At 36.2% G+C, this 9032-nt stretch overlaps 1 non-coding gene across 1 annotated transcript; it reads left to right on the top strand.

Annotated features, from left to right (window-relative positions):
* Positions 1 to 8549: 8549 nt before the first annotated feature.
* Positions 8550 to 8654, top strand: LOC112440786 (small nucleolar RNA U13). Its single transcript, XR_003028798.1, has one exon. It is a non-coding gene; the product is annotated as a small nucleolar RNA U13 (small nucleolar RNA).
* Positions 8655 to 9032: the final 378 nt, after the last annotated feature.

The raw sequence follows: 9032 nt of genomic DNA, 5'->3' as shown, positions 1-9032 counted from the left end.
AAACTTAGAGAAAAGCTTAAAAGTACCCAATAGGAAGACCAGAGTTCATCATGCTATTTTGCACAGCCCTTCTTTCTCCACCTCTGCCTCAAAATCTAGCTGAATTACATCATTATTTTGAATCTCAAGACCATAGTCTCTTCAACATATTACTTGTAAAGCACTATTTAAGTAATGGATTTGGAGAACAGCATTTAAGGCTGGTTGTTTATTAATATATGTTGGCAGTGAGGACTATAAGTGCAGATTACACAAATAATATGACAGGGGGATTACTGAGATATCATTCTTCTTTTCATTATTGTCTAATAAACATTATTACTAGTACTGTTCCAACACTTCAATAAAGCCAAGGTCTGCAAAATCAGAAAGGAGATGGAAAATTCAAGATATTTTCTAGAACCATGTCTAAAATAAAGGCACTCAGTATTATATTTTCACATACAATGTGGAAATGCTCACCCTGCTTACTTTCACCCTTAGGATTTTCCTCACGTTGCCTCACGTTGCCCTTCTCATCTAGAATGTCTTCTTTTCTCACCTCTATCAATTCAAACTTGACCTTTGCTTTCAGGCTCAGCTGGAACACCACTTCTTTAACACAGCCTTCATCAATCTTTTATTCCTTGGTACCCCTAAAGCAATTATAGAATGTATTTTAGCACTTGAATTCTGTTGTATATTTTCAACATTGTTTAATAAATATTACGTTTTCCTCAACCAAAGCAGGGTGTCCCTCACAGCCCCTATAACTGCACTAAGTATATGCTAAGTGATTCATCTTTGTGTTTATATATTCTAGTGACTCCTAAAGAAATATCTAATTATATTGTTTTCCCTATTATTTAACTATATTTCTTATTTTATTCATGAATAAAAATAGTCTGAGCCAAAATTCTACTATTCATTCTATGATCATAGATATGTTTTATATATGTATATTTTACTTATTGTCTTAATTTTTATTTAATTTACTATGGCCAGCATAATTTTATAGAAAATTTGTATTTTAAGTCAGTCTTTAAGATGAAGTCAATTTTTAGATTAGCTACCTAAATGAGTAAATAGGCTCTTAATAATTCTGACTCCTTCTAAAATCAAGAAAAATATCCCAAATTTTATATCCATAAGAAATTATAAAACGTCATATAATTATACTGCTTTAGAAAAAAATACATAACATCAGGAAAAATACAGTTGTACCTATAAAACATTATATAACTAGTTTTTTTGCATTTTTCTTTTGTCAACATGTCATTTTGGCATCATGTGGACAATGTTTATACAGTGCCAAAATATTTACCATAACAGCCAACTGACATGTGGGGAAAAAAATCAACATAATTTCTTTTGTACACTTGATGCTAAACAACTGATTCAATTTATTTTTTAACATAGAAACAACCATATTAATCAATATTTTGGAAAACATCTATATTCTAGTCCCTCAAATTTAGCCTAACAAAAGATGGGGAGGAAGATGACATACACTTTGTCTCTGCACAAAGGCACCTTGCCTCTTCATAGAAGCTACAGGGACTCTCTGGCATAGGGAGACAATTTTTACCACTGTCAGGTCCAGTGGTAGTCTGTTGAGGAGGAGGGGAAAATGCTTTATCGACCATAGAAATCGTCTCAGGAAGCTTCTACCTTTACAAATAAAAGCTCAACTGAAAACTGTTGTGATACTGAAAGCATGGTAAATTGATTCAGAGAAGGAAACAGAAAACTTTTTTTTTAATCAGAAAAGGACACCATTAAGCATTTTTCCTTTATTTAAAGCTACACAAATAATATAAAACTAAGCAATCATACATTATATTCTGCTATATTCTAGTTATACCATAACTGTTTTCCTTGCATTTGATAATTCTGATTCGAACCGTTTCCAATGAGGTGTAAAAACATTAAGGCATAGGCTGGGCGCAGTGGCTCACGCCCGTAATCCCAGCACTTTGGGAGGCCGAGGTGGGCGGATCACGAGGTCAGGAGATAGAGACCATCCTGGTCAACATGGTGAAACCCCGTCTCTACTAAAAATACAAAAATTAGCTGGACGTTGTGGCACATGCCTGTAATCCCAGCTACTTGGGAGGCTGAGGCAGGAGAATCGCTTGAACCAGGGGGTCAGAGGGTGCAGTGAGCCGAGATCGTGCCACTGAACTCCAGCTTGCCAACAGAGACTCCATCTCAAGATAAAATAAAATAAAATAAAATAAAATAAAATAATTAAGGTATAAACTCTAAAACCTATTTTCCAGAAAAGTAAAACCAGTATCTGATGCTAAAGGAAAATAAATTCTGAAGTCAGAAGAGTTGAATTCAAGTCTCTGCTTCCTCATTAACCAGTTCTCCTTCATCATTAACTACTTAGGTCACCTTGGGCTAGCTGCTTTAATCACCTAAGCCTCAATTCTCCTGTCTATAAAATGAGATTATTGATACCAATTTTATCCTTCTATGATGAAGTCAAACGAAATAAAAGAAATATTTTTGTAAGCCATAGAAACTAAAAACTAAACAAGAAATTGGCAGCCCAGATCACCGACTTCTTTGTTGTTATTCATATCCTCAAAGATTAAATGAATCACAGGGCTGCCATGTGCTTTCACATATTTGATATAGCTACAACTCAGTGTCCCCTAAAATATGAATGTTTGGAATCCCACCTTTTTGCAAATGTTTAGTGTCATGTTGGATAAAGCACCTGCATGATTAAGTATGTATTTTCTTTTGATTGTTACTGATGTGTAGGCAGAATCTAAGCACATGTATTTGCATTTGGTCAAGTAAAAGAAAGGTTTAAAAATGCACAAGGAATGAAGGGTGCTAAGCAAAGATGGCAGTCACATTAATAACTAAACAAACAAACCTACTCCAGTGTAATTCAGCAAGAAATGGTGGACAAGAGTGTCAAATTCATAGAATCTTAAGTGCTGAAAGGAAGCTTAGAAATGAAATCCTTCACCTCCCATCTCATGAGAGAATCCCTCCTGCAATTTCTATGACCAGCAAGATCATTTTCATTACATCCCTACATTCAAGCATTTTCTTCTCCACTCTTTGTTTTGGCTGGCCTCACAGCCATTCCTTAAACTGCATGACAAGTTTTTCTAGGTTCCTTCTGATTTTTTTCTTGGAGGAGATATCAAAGAATCTTTTAGGGAAGGAAGAAAGGAATGGATGGTATGAAATAAACCTCTTCTGCCTGCTATTTAGATTACTTTTCTAATATTGAATATTTTCAAAAGTTATCTCAATCTAAGGTAGATGTACACAATCCCAAATCAAATAAATTTATGCTTGTGAACATATGTGTATCTTCATAATAATTTTTAATTAAATAGAGATTTTTAGTTGATATTGTGATAGTTTTACTATATTAGGTATTTTCAAACTGTTTAGGATTCTGATAGGTATTCGTAAGTACAGCTGGATTTGTTTTATACATAAAATTAACACACGTATATGTTGAGAAATTAATTTATAAAAATAAGTATTTCCAGTTTTAAGTTATTATTATTCTTTGGATGCTGTAACATCACTGTTCTTCCTCTTGTTCTATTGCCTTTTACTCAAGTGTAATCAAGGCCTTCACTGGAAAGATAAAACTGTAAATGTTTCTATCTACAGGTAGGAAATTTAACACATTTGCTTTGTCAGGAACTGGATAAAGAACAAGAAAAGCTGAACAAAGGAAAACTGTTTTAATGCATATGCTCCGGCCTCAGAAGACTTTGAAATAAAGTAGCACTTCCTTTTTACTTTTTTGTTACGAATGTACTTTTGTACAGGCACTCTTTTATGAGGTTTCCTTCTCCCAGTACCTCTGGGAATCCTGATACCATTTGTTACATGCTCTCAAATTATATTTTGGAACTCACTGGTCACTTGGAATACCCCACATCTATTGCTGGACCATGCCCCCCAATTCTGAGTTGAGCTTCATTTCATGTATGTCTCAGGGTGTGGGTGGTTCTCCCCTATAGAAGCTTTACTGCAAGTGTAATGGTAAGCTCATCCCTCAATTCTCTAAAGCACAACTGCGCTGTGTAATGCTTAATAAGACTTCACTAAAAGAAACCAGGGACGGGAACTGTATCACACAGAAAACTTGAAATTGGTTGTGGTTGCGTTTAGAATCCAAAGTCCCAAGCCACATGTCAGTCATCTCCTGACACCTTTTCCTGTTTAGATCTTGACCTGCCTCACTGTGGTGAAAATCAACCTTCCTGCCATTCCTTGTCTCCTCCATTTTATAGAGTCCAGCTTACCTTCTGGCAAAGAGGCAAGGAGAGCTTCCTAAGTACAGTATACATCTTCTCCTGCAGTCTAGACACCAACTCCCTGAGGTCAGAAAGAAAAGAAACAGCTTTTCCTTCCTTCTGACTCCCCCAGGAGTCCCCAATCTCTTGACTGATTTCCAATCAAGTTTCTGCCCTTGATTGACCTCTCCCCAGCTTGCTTCATGGGGATCATGCATTCTTCTTAGGGAGAAATCCACCCCCTACCCACAGGCATTGGTCTCACCCTAGGCTCCTTTCAGGACAATCCCAAAATACAAAATTACCTGTGTTTTTCCCATAGTGTAGTATGTTAAGCATTGGAAAGCTTCCATGTTGTCAAGGAACCAAGATAGGCAACAAAGCTTCATTTCTGTTTTCAGAATTTTATGAGTAAATGCTTGCATAGAAAAACTCACAAACATAGACATTCCCTAAGCACAAATGAAGAAAGAGTAATGCTAACAAAGGCAATCTTAATCAAAACAAAATGACCAAGGACAGCATTATTATCTCCATCTCAAGTGTCTGCACGTGGGTTACTTTCTGGAGTTTAACACTTTCTCAAGAAGAAAATGTAGGTGCTTTTCTCTAAGTCTGAATAAAAGCCCACAAACGCAGACATTCCCAGAGTACAGTGGGGGATCACCACAAAGAGGAGAAGAGAAAATTCCACCCTAGAAATCAGAAATGAAGTTCCAGTAAATATTTAAATGGCAGATTCTCCAGTTTTAACAGCAACACGGCAAATATAATAATTACTATATCTGCTATATTAATATCAAACATCAATAGAATACTTTGTTTCTATTATTCTTTTTATTACTACTACTACTACTATTAGAAATACTTGGGATACTAGTATCTATAGAAGACTATCTCTGAGCATGAATTTTTAATTATAATTTAGTAAAAATGTATCTTACTAGAATATTCTTACGGTAGTATGAATATGTTTCTATGTAAATATATTATAATGTTTACTCTGGGTTCATAAAAATGTAAGACAGTTGAGTATTTATCATTTGTTCATAATTTTACTAATTTCTTAAAATCATTTGCTAAATTTAAACCTTTAAAAATACTGGATTTTTATTATACCAAGCTTACAAGTAGTCATCATCTCTATTTTATAATAATGTTCTAGGCTGGGTGCAGTGGCTCACGCCTGTAATCTCAGCACTTTCGGAGGCTACAGCAAGTGAATCAACTTGAGGTCAGGAGTTCAAGACCAGCCTGGCCAATATGGTGAAACTCCATCTCTACTAAAAATACAAGAAATTAGCTGTGGTGTTGCATCCCTGTAATCCCAGCTACTCGGGAGGCTGAGGCAGGAGAATCCCTTGAACCCAGGAGGCAGAGTTTGCAGTGAGCCGGGATAATGCCACTGCACTCCAGCCTGGGTAACAGAGCAAGATTCTGTCTCAAAAATAAATAAATAAAATAAAATAATGTTCTATATCCATATTTTAAAGTATAAGCATATTTTCAAAATATTTTGTCCTTTGAGGTAGGCAGAATTCTAAAATAACTCACAATGAGTAAAACCCTTGTATAATAACCTCCTTTAAATATGGACAGAACCTAGAACTTGCTTCTAAGTTCCATATTCTAAAAACATGGAAAAGGTATTAGAATAGTCACTACTTTGATTAGCTTACATTTTATGACAAGAATACAATGGCTTTTCAGATGTAATTAAGGTCTATAATCAGTTTTCTGTAAGTTAATTAAAGAGATGTTTACTTGGTGAGCCTAACCTAAACCAGCTCATCTAGTAAAAATCCCATCAAAAAGAGGGTCTAGAGGTAAGGAACTCTCTTTCCCACAGGCTTTGAAGAAGTAAGCTACCACAGATTCTACTGCTCTGAGAAAATTAATACTGCCCACATGAGTTTGGAAGAGGTCATTGAGCTTCAGATGAGAGACACTAGCTGCAGCTGATACCTTGATTACAGCTTTGTGAGATCCTGAGCAAAGGACCAAGCTATAGCAGCCATTCTCAGACTCCTGACCCATGGAAACTGTGAAATAGTTAATGTGTGTTGCTTAAGCCACAATGATTGTAGTAATTTGTCATGCAGCAATTAAAAAACACTACTACATCAATAATCAACAAATATTTACTGAGCACCTACTATGTGCCAGTAGCTGTTCTAATATTTGGGATACAACGTTGAAAAGAACAGGGAAAGTCTCTGCCTTCAGGAAGTTTCTATTATGTGTTGAGGAAGAAGATCATTGCTATTGTCAATTTAATACAATCACTTTTTTCTTTTCTCTGAGTGATATCCGTTATGTGGATTTTTCCAGTTTCATTAGGTTAACACTAGCTGCTGTCAGCAGATGAATACCCAAACACTGGTGACTTAATAATAAAGCATAATTTTTTCTTTACACAACAATTCAGTGAGAATGTTTGCCACATAACATTCCACATGATGACTCAGGGTGTAGCGCTGCCAGCACCTAAAGGTTCCATGACTTTTGCTTCCAACCGAGGGAAAGGAAAAGCAAAAATAGAGAAGGCACATCTGCTTCTTAATCAACTTGGCTTGGGAGTGGAACACCCCTATTCATATTCCATTTACAGGAGCTAATCTCATGGTGGGAATTGCAGTGGCTGAGCAGCAGCATCTTAGCAGATACTGTGCTTTATGAAAGGTGGGTGGGGGTGTAGATATTTACTAGACATCCACCTGTGTCTGCTGCAATCCTGAATAGCTGGACATTTGCCTCAGGTAGACAGGACCATATTATAGTCATTGAATCAATGAATGAGTATATTTATGTAAATGTTCACATACTGGGGGGACATATTATGTCAACTGAACCTATAGAGACTAGTGAATATCAATTGTTTTGGTTAGTGCAACAGCCCTTCCCACCTCTGGTAACACACTGTTTTCACTTTGGTTATAGCCACAAAACCCACTGCCTACCACCAACTGGAAAACACATTGACCAGGCCTAGTCATTCAGAATGGACTGGACCATTCTTCCAATAGCAGCAAGAGTCTCATGAACCAATCGGAGTCAATTAGGGTTCTCCATGGGGTTTAACACCTTGAAGGATGTAAACAGAGGGCTGCCAGCAGTCATAATGCCTTTCATAAGAACAAGAAGGCCTCGTTCGTTAGAAAGGAAGCCTCAGAGACCATAGGAAAAGACCTAGCTCAATGTTACTTTATTTTATTTTCTCATCTTCATCTATCACACATTGACCTAGCCCAATATTACCTTATTTTATTTTCTCATCTTCATCTATCACACTCATTCTTACTTAAATTTCCCCTGTCAGATTCCTAAAGAATGGGCAGCAAGAAGAGAAAGGAGCTAATTAACAATGAGGAAAGTGTATGAACAATGGAGCGAGCATGTGACAGAAGACATTGGCATGGCTGGGTGACAGGGAGGACCAAGGGAGGGAAGGCACAATTGCTCAAAAAATGTAGCTAAATTAGGAAATGTCTTTAAAGCTTGACTTTAAGATTTTTGGCAAAAGTAGTAATGTGGACTCCTAAAACAAACAAGAATCATAAAACTTTTGAGTTAAAATGTCACATAGAGATCATTTTATCACCCAAATGTCCACCAATCAATGAGTGGATAAAGAAACTGTGGTATATATGTAGCTATATAGCTATGGTGTGTATATATATATATGTGTGTGTGTATATATATATACACACACGTATGTATATATAATTTTATATATATATAATTTTATATATATATAATTTTATATATATATAATGCAATACTACTCAGCCATAAAAAGGAATGAATTCACAGCATTCACAGCAACCTGGATGGGATTAGAGACTATTATTCTAAGTGAAGTAACTCAGGAATGGACAACCAAATATCATATGTTCTCACTCATAGGTGGGAGCTAAGCTAAAAGGATACAAAAGCATAAGAATGATACAATGGACTTTGAAGACTTGGAGGGCAGAAATGGTGGGAAGGGGATGAGGGATAAAAGGCTACAAATCGGGTTCACTGTATACTGCTTGGGTGATGGGTGCACCAAGATGTTACAAATCACCACTCAAAAACCTACTCATGTAACCAACTAACACCTATTCCCCCAAAACCTATGGAAATTAAAACTTTTTTAAAATGAAATTTAAAAAGAGTTCATTTTGTTAAACACCTTTATTCTCTGGAAAATTAATTCCAAGTTCAGAGGTCAACACTGGGTAGCTGGAGAGTAACCTGGCACCCTTGTGGGAAAATGAAAAAGCAAAAAATGGAGTAGTGATCTTTTTTCCAGTTAATAAGTGTGATGAATGGGTTGTCACGCACATGTATGAGTTGTGCCTTCCTCAAACCTTGTTACGACATCGGTATATTACCTATCTGGCATGAAAAAAAACAAAAAGGAATGGTTCAGGTGATGTCAGAGTGTGCTTGGAAAGCAGCCCTGAAGAAAAGGAGGTGGCTATGAAAAGCATTCCATATGGAGTACTGACGTGAGGGAAAGCCACATGCACTGAGATTTCAGGTGAGGAAATGGAAGGAGGTGATACCACTAACTAAAACAGAGACTTGAGTGAGGGTGCCAGTTCTAGGGAAATATCATACATTCTATTTTAGATGTATACATTTAGAGTATGTTGAGTTTCTGAATATAGCATATCACACAGGATAACTTTCATATCGTATATCACCCAGGAGAACAAGTTATAGAGGATATATTCTGGGCTAAGAATTATAATAAGTGATTTACAGATATCATCAAAT

Source organism: Pan paniscus, chromosome 7, assembly GCF_029289425.2.
Source record: "Pan paniscus chromosome 7, NHGRI_mPanPan1-v2.0_pri, whole genome shotgun sequence".
Taxonomy (NCBI): Eukaryota; Metazoa; Chordata; class Mammalia; order Primates; family Hominidae; genus Pan; species Pan paniscus.
The sequence above is the reverse complement of the archived record's forward strand: the minus strand, read 5'-3'. Positions and strand labels throughout refer to the sequence as shown.